The sequence below is a fragment of the Numenius arquata genome, chromosome 6 (assembly GCF_964106895.1).
Source record: "Numenius arquata chromosome 6, bNumArq3.hap1.1, whole genome shotgun sequence".
In the NCBI taxonomy this organism is placed as follows: domain Eukaryota; kingdom Metazoa; phylum Chordata; class Aves; order Charadriiformes; family Scolopacidae; genus Numenius; species Numenius arquata.
In genome coordinates, this window is record NC_133581.1 from 38,172,700 (window position 1) to 38,190,159 (window position 17,460).

Consider the following 17,460-nt stretch of genomic DNA (forward strand, 5'->3'; position numbering starts at 1 on the left):
TTTCCTCTCCCTGCTTCTCTCTCTCCCTGCTTTCTCAAATGGCTTCAATGCCCTTCGTGATGAAAGGCGCTGTAGCAGCGTAAGCCATTACAATAAATTACTCAGAGGCGTGTAGATGAGGTGAGGTTTGAACCTGCTGGTTCTCTTTCCTCTCACGCGTTCCATAACATATGCACTAAGGACCGTTATCCTGCAAAATGGAACGGACTTGCTGAAAATGGCCTTAATTGAAAGTGATCCAGTAAAAACATAATTTAGTGAGATAATGGCTGCACTCATTCTTATTCTTGCAAATAGAGGAAGTTTTAAATTGCTGTCTGCTGAGTTAGTTGAAGCTGATGAACTACCCAGGGAAATACTTTATTGATGTAGTTGCAGCTTCTGAGCGTCTACCCGTTCTCCTGAGCTGCGAGGATAATTTGCAGGTAACACGTTTGTAGCCTCTTCCTCTCATCCAGAAGTCGTGTGTATAGAGTTTATTTTTCATGTCCAGGTGATTGTGGCTTCAGTTCCCTGTGCCAGGTGTCCCTGCTTGCGTGCATGGGTTGGAGTTCAAGCCTTCAGGCTGGAGTTCCAGCTTTGCCTCATCTCCAGCCTGCCAACCCGTCTGACTTCCTCCAGCCGGGAGGAGGAGGAGGCATGGAAGCCCTAGGGAATCTGGATTTGGGGCACAGTTTGCGTTACTACGCCAGTGCAGCTACGCTATGAGAGGTTCACACACCTTTCCAGCTGCAGAGCTGAGATCTGGTTACCAAGAAACACGGTGTTGTTAAACCTAGATCCGTAGTTTGCTTTGATTTATCAATTAGCTAGATTTGCGTGCCATCACTCCCTCTAGATAAGACAAAAGCTCACTAAAAGTTCATTCTCTCCCATCAATATGCCTGTCACTTTTTATAAGGTAGTAAGTAGTCAAATTAAATTAAGGGAAATCAAGGATGGTTCAAAGGATAATTTCCATCAGCAATGGTTTTGAGCTGCAGAATACTTTCCTTACAAAGACCAGACACCCAAAAAGATAGATTATTTAAAATTCACAATTGAACATAATACTGCTGAGTATGCAATAGAAAATTATCCTAGAGTACCAAGGGAATTAATTAGATACAGCCCCCGTCCTGATATGACAATGTTTTGAACTCTGCATGTGCTTTGCTCAGATGTTACTGGGTACAGGTTACCAGACATCACAGAATAAAATCTGTCTTTGTCTATAAAAAAGAGACCTCAGCCAAGACCAAAACCAGGCCTGAAATTCTGTAGAGATCTACAGCTCCTGAGTCTCCCTCACATCTTTTGTTTTCAATTCCAGTGCATAATCTCTGTTTTTTAGCTAAATCCAGATGCTTTTAACACAAAGCAGGTGTGTCAGCATTGCTATGATCCGGCCCTTAGTCCCAGCTCTGTGTTCCCGTCTCCAGATAAGCACTGAAGTTCTGAAGAGAAAGATCTGGGGGTCCTGGTAGACAGCAAAATGACAATGAGCAAGCAGTGTGCTCTTGTGGCCAGGAAGGCCAACGGAATCCTGGGCTGCATAGGGAAGAGTGTGGCTAGTAGGTCGAGGGAAGTCATTCTCCACCTCTACTCTGCACTGGTGAGGCCACAACTGGAATACTGCATCCAGTTCTGGGCTCCCCAATTCAAGAGGGATAGGAAACTACTGGAAAGAGTCCAGCGAAGGGCAACGAGGATGATTGAAGGATTGGAGCATCTCCCTTATGAAGAAAGGCTGAGAGAGCTGGGACTCTTTAGCCTGGAGAAGAGAAGGCTGAGGGGAGACCTTATGAATGCTTATAACTATCTAAAGGGTGGGTTGAAGGAGGATGGAGCCAGACTCTTCTCAGTGGTTGCCAGTGAGAGGACAAGGGGCAACGGGCACAAGTTGGAACGTAAGAGGTTCCACTCAAATATGAGGAAAAACTTCTTCACAGTGAGGGTGCCAGAGGCCTGGAACAGGCTGCCCAGGGAGGTTGTGGAGTCCCGTTCTTTGGAGATTTTCAAGACCCGCCTGGATGCAGTCCTGACTAACATGCTCTAACATGCTCTGGGCAATCCTGTTTCGGCAGGGGAGTTGGACTAGATGATCTTTATGGTCCCTTCCAACTCTAAAAATTCAGTGAAATTCAGTGAAATATATGCATAGTCTTCAGATAAATTAGTAATGCATAGTCTTCATATAAATTAGTATGTCTGACACTTCATCAGAAAGATGCTTTACAAATCGCCCTGTATGCTTAATAGCAGTTGCTGTTTTAATCAGAAATCTAAATTTACCCTGGTTTCTTACATGACATTAGGATAGCTTTTACACCAGAGATTGTATTTGCCTGTGACATTTTATATGAGAGCCGTGGTGGTTTGTGCAAAACCAGCTCAAAGTGATAAAGCCTCCATATAAATCAGTGTCTCTTAATTTTACTATCTCATCTAAATGGTGGTCTTGCATACCACTTAGGGAAAAGCATCCTAATCAGTGTATTTTATCCATTTTTTTCTCTTAGGAATTAATAGAACTGTGTTGATTCTAATGCTCAAATGTAAGATATCCATGCTTTCTAATCCCCTGGAAATACATCATAGACTCACCCCAGGTCTAAGCACATCTCTCCCAGTGGTTATCGTCGTGTTGCCTCATATTACCAAGTCTAAATCATATTTGTAAAGCATTCTTCCACAATTTATTTATTTACACTACGGGTATCATCATAAGTAACTGCAACTCTGTTGATGGAGACATTATAATCTGTTCGCTTCATTTTCTTGCTTTCTTAGTAATACATAGACGACAGCATTTCCTATTCGTTTCCAGATTTATATCACAGAACAGGGGAGAGGATGAAGTTATAGTGTGACTGAATTGGTTCCTCATTGTCGTGGTCAAGATGGTCTTGACTGTAGTCTGATAAAGCCAAAGCGTTGGGAATTTGGGATCTTTGTGCCACAGTGCTGGTGGGAGTCAGCTCTAAACAGCACACAACTGAACTTGGCTTTTGGGGAGTGCAATTTGGAGTAGCCCTAGGGGTGTTCTAAACCAGCTCAGGCAAGCTGGTGGCCTGCAGGCCAAATCTCACCTCCAGTGTACTCCATCCAGCCTTCCTGTGGATGGGAACTGCTGGAGAGGGTACAGCAGAGGACTACGAAGATGATAAGAGAACTAGAACATCTCTCTGATGAGGAAAGGCTGAGGGACTTGGATCTTTTTAGTCTGGAGAAAAGAAGACTGAGGGGGATCTGATCAACGCTTATAAATACTTAAAGGGTGGGTGTCAGGAGGATGGGGCCAGTCTTTTTTCAGTGGTGCCCAGGGACAGGACAAGAGGAAATGGGCACAAACTTGTACATAAGAAGCTCCATCTAAACATGAGGAGGAACTTCTTTCCTGTGAGGGTGGCAGAGCCCTGGAAGAGGCTGCCCAGAGAGGTGGTGGAGTCTCCATTTCTGGAGACATTCAAGCCGTGTTCCTGTGCAACCTGCTCTGGGTGGACCTGCTTTGGCAGGGGGGTTGGACTGGATGATCTCCAGAGGTCCCTTCCAACCCCATATCATTCTGTGATTCTGCCTTTTCCTCAGAGGAGGAAGGGAAGAGCCATGTGTCTAACATGAATGTTTCCTCCCGTGGTAACTACCATTTCTATATCACTCTGAATTGAGAGACAGCTTCCAGTGTCAAGGTCCAGCCCCTGGGGCTGCCAGGCTTGGCCTACCTTGTCAGTAGGTGATATTTCAGAGCTCAGCAGTAGTCCAGGATCAGAAGAACACAAAGGCCGCATTTCTCTCCTTTCCCTGCCCGGCTGCAGCTGAGGAAATAGGCCCAGACTTTAGCACTGGCACACAATTTCACAGCCCAATTGCATGATGACTCAAGGGAATAGGACTAGTGAGTGTGATGTTTGCTATTTGGCATATCTGTCGAAGTCCTGTAGATATTTCTTGGCATTTGTCCAGTTGCCTCCTTAATGTCTTATGACATGTGTTCCCGAAGAGGCTGGATTTTATGTTTACGTCTCTCTGGCCAGAAAATGAACACCAAAGCAGATATTCTAAACCTCAGTTTATTAAGCAGCGCAAGCCAAGTACTTCAGAAATAATTTCATTTCCATGCCTTATTTTCTCTACAGTTTTTCTTTTATGACAAACAGTGCTTGCTTTAAGCAGGTGCAGAACTGCCATGAGACCAAGAGGGTTGCGGTCCCTCGTTAACACACCCAGTGCATTAGACACTTTAGCTACATCTATGGTAATAAATGTAATGTGTGCAGGAACGTTCCGAGATGCCGACGCCAGCTGGCAAAGAACGTCCCATGCCTATGTGGGTTTATTCTGTGAGCTTCCGAAACAGGATGCTGCATGCAAACGGCTTATTGGGAATAAGCAAAGCCCAGGAATAATTTGGGAGAGTGCTGCTCAGCGTGGGCCAAACGCCAGGTGCCGTTCTAGCAGTTGAGTTGGGGTGCCCTTGGAATTTACCGAGTGTGTTGGGATTTATTAGCAGAGACAAAGTTTTCCGGGAAGAGCTTGCAACATCTCACAGCTTGTCATCTTCATCATCCCAACGCTAGAGCTGCCTCCAGCTCTACCAGTAAAAGCTGATCTCAATCAAAGGCTGGTGCCGTGGCCGTGCAAATACACAGACCCACGCTGCATAAAGCAGTGTGCATTTCTGTATTATCTCCCTTCTTCAGGAACAATATCCATGTAGAAACGGGAAGTCCCTGTTTGTGGTTTGTCCTACATGACATGACGGGTGAGTGTTCTTAATGCGTGAGTGACAGCATTATCAGCTTCGGTTTGCCTTGACGTGCTCATAGTCACAGCCCTCTTCCATAAGAAAAACTTACGTTAAGCAAATATAGCTTGGTCATAAGAGCCAGCCTGGTTTGTGTGTTTTGAACATACAAGTATGTCTTGCAAACAGAAAAAGTAGTTTCTTGGATGCAAATAAATGGACTCAATTCCCTTGAAGGGGCTTTTCAGACTTCATTTTAAGTGAGCTCTGAGCATAAAGAGTCCCTTTGAATGAATAGCTAGAGTCAGAAAATCAAAAATGAGGTATTATGGCTTCATTAATGGGATGGTTTTGATTGCCTGTGCCGAGGGTATTTTCTGAACAAGTGGACGAGTTATAGGCCCACGTGTCAAGCAGACCTACCTGCTTTCTATTCTGATTCCATCAGCACAGTTACAGTTTAAGAGGCCATTGTATAAAGCAAGGGAATTAACGGGGTTGCAGGATTAGATATTAGGAAGAAATTCTTTGCTGTGAGGGTGGTGAGAACCTGGCCCAGGTCGCCCAGAGAAGCTGTGGCTGCCCCATCCCTGGAGGGGTTCAAGGCCAGGTTGGACGGGGCTTTGAGCAACCTGGTCTGGTGGGAGGTGTCCCTGCCCAGGGCAGGGGGTTGGAACTGGATGATCTTTAAAGTCCCTTCCAACCCAAACCGTTCCATGATTCTATGATGTATGATGAGTGCTGAGGCCAGCTTTACTGTTTGCACAGGGGAACCCAAACGCCTGTGCTGTGCTTCCCCCTTGCTGTGCTGAAGGTGACTAGATGGAGCTACTGAGACTCATTCTCAGCATCTCAATGTATTCCTCTTCTGTTGCATACTTCCTCCTGTGGTTGCCAGTGTGTTGCCCTCCTAGTATGAAGGGAGTAAAAAGAAAAATTATTAACAGTGATGCTTTCCCAGAATGTTTAATTAATAACTGTGTTTGTGTAAAAGAAAGCACTGTGACAAAAAATACGGCAGAGACACTGTAGCTTTATATAGCATGTCACTTTGGGGGTAGTTTGGGCTGCGTTTCAGATCTGTGCCCTGGGTCCTGAAACAGTTAAGTGCCTAAAAAGATGCAAGTTGGTTTCAGGTTCTTCAGAATGAATTCAGTCTGCAGTGATTATTAAGTACGCTTGCCAAAAACCTTGCTTTGCCCTCCAAACTCCTGCATCCCATTATACCTGCAGTCTGTAACCACTCTTTCTAAAGCTGGGAAGGTGGGAATTGCCCCTGACAAATGGTGACAGATGGTCCCCATGAGGCCATCAAGAACTCTGACTGGTATCTGTCTTTCACAGCACTGAGAGGTAAAAATTGTTCACAGCTCCTGAATCCTGTCTCAGCTCTCCTGGACAAAAGGAGCTGCAGGATGAAGTATGCTTTTTTGGGGTTTATGTATTGTTCCAATTTACAAGAAAAGCCCTTTTTCACTGCTCAGGCAATTTCCACAATAACTGAAAATGACGCTGTATCAAGATAGATCTGTCAAGCGGAAAAAATGCAGTGTAATAATAGAGCGTGAGCACTGCATTTAATTACATAGACACATCATAATCTGAAGCAAAAATCAAAGCTGAAGAAGAAATCAAAGCTGCTCAGTGAAGAAGTCTAACTGCTTTGCTTACTAGAGATTGAATAATGTCCATAAGATGTTAAATAGGATCCTGGTGGCTTTTCTGAAATAGACAACTGTCCACAGAGAGCAGAATTATAACTACCAGGCTCATTGTACATCAAAATTTAGTGACAATTTGGGGGCAATGACTTTTATTGAAGGCAGTGATGGGGACCTGTGGTGAAGTGGTGATGACTCGGGGTTTTTTCAAATCCTGCCTGCTATCAATTTGGGGTATAAACAATCGCCTTTTCTTTTGGTTAGTAGGAAAAATATTTCCAGTCAGTAAGTAGGTGGAGTTTTCGGAGGATGGATGATAAAGCACATACAGAGCAGAAAGCTTTCAAGAAAATGGGAAGTTACTATCCAAGGAAGAGGTAGAGAATGAGAAGAAACTATTTTTAATACACATGAAACCAAAAGGCTTTTATATGCCTGAGTTATTGAAATCTGGCTGGATGTGATTACAGCGAGCTGTTGTTTCATGAGTGATTTTTAATCCTGTTGGCAGAGTCAGACAGGGTGTAAATTTGCCAGTCCATTTGTATGCAGATCACCCTCCTGCCTTGGTATTGATTTGAAAGATGCAGGATGAATGTTCCCCGCTTTATAAGGAAAGCATCTGAAAAGGAAAAAAAGCTGCTCCGAGTCCCAAGAGCTTTTGTTCAACTCTGCTGGATGGGAGTATCAGCATCTAGAGGAGACACTGGATGACATTCCAGGAACTGGAAGAAACCGTATCCAGGGTGCTTCACCTTAAAAGTAGAGGTGCAGACATTTGGTACGGTATGATGGTTATGGATTTACAGACTAAGGGCACTGGACTAACCCCTTTGTTTTTCATCTTTGAGGGCATTGGTTTGGCCCACAGTGCCTGTCACAGCATAATGACCCAAATGAATCATCTTTCCGAGGTCCCTTTTAGCCACTTCATCCAGCATCTCCTCTTTTAAAAACCTCAGCATAATCTCAGGCAAATGTAGCCTCTCAACGACCAAGAGCGAAACGACAGAGGCAGAGTTTGCTGGCAAAACCAAAATGCACTGGCTGATCTCATGGACACAACAATTCCAGAGCAGTTGAACTGGGTAGTTCAGGGCAGGAATTCAGCTCATGGGAGAAGTGTCAGGGAGATGGTGACTCTCGCAATGGCTTCCCTCAACCAGATTTTAATAACCCTTTACTTCTGTAAAGAGTGTAATTGTCACAAGTGGTCTGTAAAGCACAGAAACTGAAGAAGAACTGTAGCTCTAGTCACTTTACCATGCTTAAACTGTAATTCTGGTCACTTTAACATGCTCACATCCAGGTCCTGCAGATTTACTCCCCTTTTCCAAGGCTGCAGAGTGTGCACGGCAGCAGGACCTTGCACCGCTGCAAGAGCTCCAGTCTCCCCAGTGCTCCCCCACCAGAGCAAATGGAGCTGTACAGGTGTGAACAACTCAGCATCTGAACTACATTTCTGCATAACCAATTTCCAAACATATATCACTAAATTCAGAATATTTTCATCCCTAGTCCCAACTGAGACAGGTTAATCCTACCTGCAAGTTTAATAAAATGATTAAAAATATAGAAACTGGGGATTTTGCCGTCTGTGTAACCAGGCCAAAGGCACAGTGAACATCAAAATAACACAAAGGACTGAAGTAAAATAATAGAAACGGCCAGGATACATTTTATGCATGAGATGCCAAACAACACTCTAGTGGAGAGGCAAAGATTAAGAGAAAGTTCTCACGCAATGAGCTGTGCAAAGGAGGCCAATCCACTGCTTCTAGTTAATTTTTATCACAGCTCCACCAAAAGAAATTAACCTAGTGAAAATTCAGATGGCGCTTTCAAAAGAGGTAATAAGAAATTGGTTTTTAACCCAAAACACAAGGTGAAATCACAGGCACTGGATATTATACCCGTGGTGCAGTATTCAAAAAGAATCAGATATTCAGGCAAACAATAAAGTCATCACCTCTTACACTAGATTAGTTATTATGAGGAATACTGATGCTTTCACAACTGAAGATTACTGCAGATCCAGTAAATTTAAGCTGCTGAGCTGAGAGCAGAATGCAAGGATGGTAGTCCATACCCTCTCTGCTATTTTGGTGCAGAAAGACAGCTACCAATAAACAACTGCTTGAACTGAGAAAGGAAATTAAGATAATGTGTGAGCACTTTCTTTAACACTCCTCTTCCTGAATCGTTTTATCCCTTGAGTTAATCTTTCATGCCAAAGTAAACTCTGATAAAGCCTGCGTGTCCACCAGTGTGTCCGGTCAAACATTTTTAAGGATATATATTGTACAGACTTGCTAAAGTCAATCAAGGAGAGTTCTTTCCCCCCACTTTGGATTTGAGATTAGAGAGTGAAAGTGGACAATTATCTGTGCTGCTGATGGACAGGATGATTATTTTTCCTCCTGAAAACAGAAACACATCCTTTATCACACCACAGCCCAGTCTGGATGGCTACTGGTCTTTTGGAAAGCGCAGGGTCCTCAGGCTGTCCGTGCACAATCCGGGGGCAAGACTGGAAGTATTAATGAGCTCTTCTACTTCGCCAGAAGATACAGTGTTCAAGCAGGTGGATAATTGCTCTTTCTGAATATGGTACTAACACAAACCCCAGGCTGTTCTCGGGTGGCAGGAGGAAGGAGTTCCGGTTAGACATTTATCAGGAAGGACAGGACAGTTGGTAGATCCTCAGCAATCCACCAGATGCACCTCAGTATGGCAAGAATAATCTGCTGCTCTTTCCGGCACAATGAATTTTGGGTAGTTATTTTTTTAAGCTTATGGTTCAACCGGTATGAGACCATTAGTTGTGCCTATCCTCAGAAAACTGTGCTCTTAAATGAGCCTGTTGGCTCCACAATAATCTCTGGAAGGCCAAACACCCTCCATATATAATTTTCAAGATATTCAATGGCAATACAAATTCTTTGCAAGAAGCTGTGCCTGGCTCTAGAGATTTGTCTCAGTCACTGAAGCTGATGCATTGATCTTCTATCCGATGCACAATGTAAAATGAAACAATAATGCCATTTTAATGGTTTTTGAACCATTTAAAAAAAGTGGTGGGTGTTTCTCCGCTCTCTCTCTTGCAACAATTTACAAAAGCTTTCTGTGGTTACGGGGCCCGTGAATGTTTTGGCTCTAAACTGTTCCTTCTCAGCTGCAAATCTGCTTGGAATTTTTAATAAACACTGAGGTAGGATCTTTAGGGATATCGATAGTACCTCTAGAAATTATCCTTGACTTTCCACGTGCTCCCCTCAGAGATACATTGTTTGACATGGACACAGGCTTCCATAATTCAATATGACACACCGAATCAATCCATGCAGCCCTCACAGTCACATTAGCACTCTAATTCTCAGCAGTGCTAACAAGTCACCTTTAGGGATGCAAATTAATTAAAGTCTTTTAAACTTTTCCCCCACACTATTTCCACAGGTAAAATTTGCACATTCCTTTCAATAGATGTTATCCTTCAGATGACCAAAACCATGGGTGGCAGTCGGTCTCATTCTCTGTACAAATTGTATTAAGCCTAGTACAAAAGCTCAGGTTTGATACAGACACTGGCAGAAAAGGGTTTGGATTGTAACAGCAGTGAAAGCAAGAGAGAGAAAAATAATAAAGGAGGAAGAAAAATTTCTGTAAGCAAGACCTTTTGAAGTTTATTTTCAGACAATACATAAACATTCATAGACTCAGAGAATCATGGAATGGTTTAGTTTGGAAGGGACCTTAAAGATCATCGAGTTCCAACTCTCTTGCCCTGGCAAGGGACACTTCCCACCAGACCAGGTAATTACTAAAGAGGAGACAGAAAAATGTAGAATCTTGCTTAGTAGAATAATATGCTATGACTATATACTGTATATGGTTGAGTCAAATCCTAGTATTCTTACCCATGGTAAATACCATTTCTTTCACAAGTTTTTCTTGGAAATCATGGTGGCCAATCCTGGCCCTTAATTGTGTCTCTGTGCTGCGAGTGCATTAGAGGGAAAGAACATACAGTCTTGTTTTTCTATGGTTCTGTGCTCCCTTTCCCACGAAAGGTTGGATGAGATGGTCTGTCCCATCCTGGGCCGTTCTGTGGTTCTATGGTTCTGTTGCTTTTCCCTTCATTATATTTTGCTACAGAAAAAGTAGTTCTTGCGCACAAGGTACAAAACCATTACGCTTCAAAACAGTTTCTTTGAACGCATTAGAGAGATTATCATGAGTCTGCTGGGGATGGGAGAGAAGCAGGCAGTTTCTCATATTCTGGGAGGGTCAGGGGCTTTCATTCGTCCATGCCCATCTCTCTCCCCAACCTGCACCTCTCAGGAGTGAGCACTATTGTTTAAACACTGTTTTACATTCCCAGCATAGTTCTTCTGCCATGAGGCAGCCGGTGGTAAGTAAATGCACATTTAAATAAATGCTTTTAAACACACACAGAAGACCACTTGGGAGGGCTATAAATCTTTCTCCCAAGCATTGTAAATTCCCATCTATGTCAATATTTCGAATGAAGAAAACGGGAAGAATCTGACACATACTTGAACTACTACAGGCTTACTCTGTTCTCACAAATCAGCCCTGATCTTAGCCTGGGATTGTTCTGTGCCTCCTCAAGCAGCTATTTTCCAGGTAGGTTACATTAAAATCATTAAGCTAGCAGCAGATATGTAAGTCAAAACCTTGCCTTCATTCCTACTAGATGAAGAAATGGATTGTGACTTTTTTGGAAGGATAGAATGAGCATGGATGATGGGGGAATATGGACTTTACCTGTCACAAGTAGGGTTCATAGCTCGTGGGTTAGGCTTCACTGCCTTCTAGAAGACTATGGGTTGAGCAGTCTCATGGGATTTGCATAAGGGTTGGCTTAATATCCCGAGAGCCTGAAGTTGTTTGTGTGTTCATGGGCAATTATTTCTTTATATGCAGATTTGCCATGGTTCTATCACTGAAACACTTACCTGCCATCAAGTTTGAAGTCCTTTACTCTTCTACTGAGACTGCCAACAAGGCAGATGCATTCAGTGGTTTTGTAATGTTGATATTCACTGAGACCAGTTCATCAGAACAATCTTGTAGCCAGCATAGGTCACCAAGCCACAGAAATCTGTGCAGTTTCACCAAAGATCTTCTATTAATGAGTAGGTTTTTGCACCTCTCTTTGCACTTTAAATTTTCCCCTATGTAAAATAAGGAGGGTTTTCATTTTTTTCGGTTCTGAGCTCATTAACACTGGGAAAATGTTAATTTATTACTATGTCTCTTTCCCTTTCACCTTTACTAACTCATATCTCAAACCTCAGGAAAATAAGTCACAAAAATAAAGTATTAAACAAGGACATAGAGGAAAACATCCTAATGGACCACTTGCAAGAAACATTTGGTGAAAGCCATCTTATTGTGGTGATTGTCCTGTATTGATTTTCAGTGAAATAGGAGGAAAAGGAGTCAGGTGAGTGTATGAAAATAAAGGACATCCTGACCTAATGGAATTACTTGCCCAGTTCCATTTTTCAGGGTTTTTTGTTGTCTGTGCAACTGTTTGTAAGAACTTCATATGTAGTCCATCATTTATCCCAATAATTTTGTTCTGCTATGCATCTTTTCCTCCTTCTCACTCGCCAACACTCATCTTCTTTCCAAACACAAGCAAATGAAACATTGAGACATAACAACAAATTGAGCTTAATCATTTTAGCTGTGTCCTGTAAAACGCGATCCAGCAAAATTAAGTCAATCATTTTCAGGTAGAATATTATACCTCCGTGGAGTGATGCATCAGCAAAATCTCGGTCAATCAGCCTTGAAAACAGTTACCAAAGCAAAAGCTATTTTAGTTGCAAAAAGAGGGAGCAATTATTAATTTTATCTGTCCCTAATTTGTTTTAATGACTGCATCAGAGCCACATTAAAAGCTCGGGCTATCACATAACCAGACAATGCAGATAGAAGTTTGTGATAAATGTCATATGGGTAATTAAGTTTATGCATGAATAATTTGTTATGTCATCTGGGGGGAATGTGGCATTTTTTGGATGACATGTGGAATTAAGTCCTGGACGTCTCAGTTCTATTCACGAATAGTTAGATGTGGTCTTTAGGCAAGCTTCTGACAGTTCCTTCCCTCGTGGTTTCCTAAGCCTTTCTGGCAATTTCAGCTGGGTGCAGGTTTGTTCTGCAGATTCCAGCTGTCACCTTCCATGACACTGTGGTGCTAAAAACAGAGCAGAAGGTCCTTCTGCAGACAAGTGGGTGGGTTTTTTTGTGGGTATTTTATGTATCGCTTCGTTTTGATCTCATATGTTCCAGCTTTAACTCTTCTGGCCAGAGGAGAATATCTTCTCCTGTCCGCTTTCCCAAGCGAGATCAGATAGCAAATTTGTAGAGTGTTTAAGTCTTATCTTTGTAAATGAAATGTAAATGTAAACGATGTGTTTGTCTGAGGTTGAATTACTCTCAGGCTAGTTTTGTCTTAACGACTGGTGATATTCTTTGTTTTACTTAATGAGCTATACTGGAGAGTTTCATTCCCTGTGACCAAAGACAGCTGAGTCATGTCCTCGCTCTACGTGCGTGTTCAGCAAACAGACAGATAGATATACAGTAGCCGTTTGTGATTCCACAGCCTGTGTCACGGTGTTAAAATTCCTATTTAACTGAAAGAAAATGGGTATCGACCCGTATTAGCTTGATTGCATGTCAGGTTCTGCACTCAGTTTGAATTATTAGGAAATAGCCAAGCAAAATTGATTGTATTTTAAAGGTCCTGTGGAAAGTTTTAGAGCTGCGCATTAGGAAATGGTGTTAAGCAAATGAGAACTAATTGTTTGCAGCACCTCTTCAAAGTGCATTAATTTTCTCTGAATGGGAACAATAAACAAAAGTTTCAAAGTGCTGTGTAGGATTCACAGCAAGACACAATACAGTATTTCCAGCACCCGGGGATTCATCTTTGCTACACTGCAGGTCTCAAGACCAGAGGTACTGGTAGTCCTGTTATCACAAAGCCAGTCACGAGCCAGACATGAGCCCACCCACCAACTTTGGGTTCCGATACTGAAGAAGTTGCAGTGAGAGGTCAATGTGGTAGCCTGCTGGTGTGAATTACAGAAGAGCAAAACCCCTCTGCCCCGCTCTGGCGCTGAGCCCTGGGTTTCCCAGCAGAGCTGGGCAAATGCCGAGCCTTGCCACGGCTGCAGGTGCTGGAAGACCTGAAGGCTGCCAGGCACCACCATCATGCTGGGAGCACGTTCCAGGCTGGTGCCAGTGCATTGGCCTAGTGCTGGTGGTCCCTCAGTGAAGAAAAAGAACCCCCACCAGGCAGAGTAACATGGCAGCACCAGCAATGGGCATTTTTCATTTACCTGAGCCTGAAATGGGTGGTTGAGGAGATCCCTGTCTACGTTTTCCAGAGGCAGTCCTGTAATTCCATCAACTCTGTCCAGTTACAGTCACCAGCTTCTGACGTGGGGCTTGTGCACAAGTTGGCCTTTGATTAGGGAAATGCTGACCTTGGGTTTATCATAGAATCATAGAATATGTTGGGTTGGAAGGGACCTTTAAAGGTCATCTAGTCCAGCCCCCCCTGCAGTAAGCAGGGACATCTTTAGTTAGATCAGATTACTCAGACCCTCATGAAGCCTGACCTTGAATGTCTCCAGGGATGGGGCCTATGGGCAACATGTTCCAGTGTCTCACCACCCTCACTGTAAAGAACTTCTTCCTAATGTCTAATCTAAACCTACCTTGCTCTAGTTTAACACCATGGCCCCTCATCCTGTCGCTCCACTCCCTGATCCAGAGTCCCTCCCCATCTCTCCCGGAGCCCCTTTAGGGACTTGAAGGGGCTCTAAGGTCTCCCCAGAGCCTTCTCTTCTCCAGGTTGAACACCCCAACTCTCTCAGCCTGTCCTCACAGCAGAGGGGCTCCAGCCCTCGGAACATCTTCGTGGCCTCCTCTGGATCCGTTTCACTGCTAACATCAGCGTTAACACTCATGTTCATATAAAGACTTGGCATAATTTCTAACAATCATATGTCCCAGAAACAAAATTTCTCAAAATGCTGTTACCAGGTTAGGCAAGGGGTATTTTTGGCATTATGGAAGTTCACTTCCAGAACTGCTGCTTTTTGGAGGGAATGTGAGCTTTCTACACGTGCAGCTCTGCACGGAAAGGGGTATGAAGAAAATCTGTGCGAGAGAGCTGCCGACAACCTACCGGTGTGAGCTAAAATATTTTCTGGAGCTGCTCCGTGTATAGAAGAGATTTTGTGCTTTGCAGCGCCTCCGCGAGAATACCACAGATTAGTTTGTGTTCATAGCGGAGGTGAAGATTACGTTCATTTTAGCAGGATCGTTAGCAGAACTTCGAAATTCCTAAGATGTTAAGGTAAAGGGAAGGAAAGCTACAGAACAGTCATCCAAAATAGGCGTGTATCCCCAGCCTTGTCATGGTTAATCTTTGACTCTACCAATGGCTTTTCATCCCGCCTTTCCACGAGGTTGGAGTTTCCTTCTTGTCCCACACAGGAATCTTCATGGAGCCCTGTGCTGCTGAAAGTATTTCTAAATGATCTAATAAAGAAGGTAAATAGCAAGGAGATAAAGTCTGCGGATAATACAAAATTATTCAAGAGGAGACCAAACGATGAAGTTTTGTAAAAGGGTCTTGTGGTACTAAGCAACTGGGTTATAAAACAGCAAATTGAATTAATTGTAAAAAAATGCAAAATAGTGCATAAGGAGAAACCAATGCGCAACGACCATCTCTAAATTATAATTTTTCTTAACACTTAAGAAAGAAGCGCTGGAGGTTTTGTGGATAAACCTCTGAAAATACCAGCTTCATGCCCAGCAACAGTTTAAAATAGTGTCATGAAACACAATTAAATATAAAAAAATGCATAGAATGTTATGACTTATGTCTTAAGAAAGCGTAGAGAGAAGCAATGCATACTGTTACATGAGCGTGTAAATCCATTTACACCCACACCCTGAGCGCACTTTTGCTCACCGTATCTTGAATAGGCTGTGGCACAGCTAGAACAGCGCAGAGAAGAGGAAGGATGCCTGGAGTTATTGAAAGGCTGGCGTACTTCTAATTACAGAACCCCTCAGCTTGGAGAAGAGGTGACACAGAAATGGCAAGATACAGAAGCGGAAATACTGTTCTGTACTGGCCGTACCCTTATATTTGTTCTTCAGCTCAGCTTCCACTGTTGGCCATTTCCAGCGGCAGTGTAGTGAGCTTAGTGAGCCTGGGAGGCTTTTGTCCTGTTAACTTCTTGTGGTCTTTTATTATTTTACCCTTCTCCCTGTCTCAAGGCTAATTAAAATTGGCTATAACAACTTAAAGCTCCTGGCAAACTGAGGCAGATTCTTGAGTATTCAAAGGCATCCAAATTCTGGATATTTCCACAAATGCCATCATATTCTCCTCTCCCATGTGCAACAAGGAGAAGTGACTCCTTCTTGGTTTTCATTCTAGTGTCTACATTGCTATTCGTGCCAAGAGACAAAACCATGCCTGGTCAGCAAAACTGTCCCTCAAACTACAGCCATATGTCATTCACCAAAAGCTTGAGGAATATCTTATATTCTTTCGGAAGTATATATCAGAAGAATGCAAATTTCTTACCACTGTTTCCTTGCGTTTGCCAGGAGGCAGCATGTCAAATAAATAATTTAGACCGGCTGAGGCACCGCAGGAAAACAAAGCCATCAGTCATCTCAGCTACATTATTGATCACCAATAGCAAGATACTTGCTAAGACAAATGGTTCTGTTATTATACTACTGAATTTTAGTCTACCCTGACTAAATAAATTGTATTGAACTGTTTGTTGTTTTAAGATGTCCAAACATTTCTGGAATTATTTTTACCGTTCGTTCTTTCCAGCCACCTATAGAATCTCTCTATATATGTGTTCTTTGTTTGCCTACAGTCTTTCTCTAAGTACAGATATGTACTTAATTAACTTAAAAAGTTGGGTAAGGAATTTCATGTCTTAGTATGTACTATCTGTATCCAGAAGATCTTCTTCTTAGTTTGGATGCAGAGGAAAATGTGAACAAGGTGTTTATACAAGTGAAGCATTCCATCAGCTCTCAATAAAAATGTTTTTCTGCTCTCTTATAGTAAAGGAGCTTGTCAGGTCCTTGTATCTGGTGTTATGATATTATTATTCTCACTTTAGATATGGCTTTTCCTCCATTATCAACATGTAGTTATTATAACAGCATTGCCCAGAGGTTCTTAGCAGACCTGTTGCATAGAAGTACTTCAGTGTCTCAGAAATATCCTCCTTCCTCTCGCGTTCCGTGTGGTATCTGATAACTCAGAACTTGGCAGACCCATGCAGGCTGCTGTCTGCTCCTCTCCCAGCTGCCTGGGCCATACTGCGGGGGAAGACACATCTCTACAGTGAATCTAGCTAAAGATACAGGGAGGAACACTTGATCCCGAGCCCCTGAAGCGTCAAATGCTGGTTGCAAGATGCCGTGCTGTCACAGCAATCAAGAGACAAATTTTCAGCACCTTGTGGATGCGTGGGAGAAAAATTTGCAGCCAAAGCATGGGCTGAGAATGGCTCTCGCAAATCCCAAAGTCCTGAGCTTCCCACATGGTTTTTTTCCAAGGCTTTTATAAACTGTGGGACTGATCTTCACCAGAATTTTTTATTTCATGTTAAGTCTTGCCAGTTAACTTGGAGTAACTGAGTATTTTAAAGGATTAATTTAGGCATTCTCCAGACATTTCATCAAAACTAAAGGCATATATGGGCTAATTTTAAATTATGGGCAGTAAGTTTCAAATATCACATTCCTAGGAGGAAAGTCATCTAAGAATGGAAGTGAATTACAGGTGACATAAGAAAATATACTGGGTGGAAGGAAGAACAACAAAAACATTTCTACAATGACAGTTTGCAACACGTGAAGGTCGTTGAGGAGATGCTGATTCTGTAGCCAAAAGCATCATCTGTGACTTGCTGACAATTTACTGCACAGAAAACTGAAACCCAGACTTCCCTCACTGGTAGAAATACATGCCAG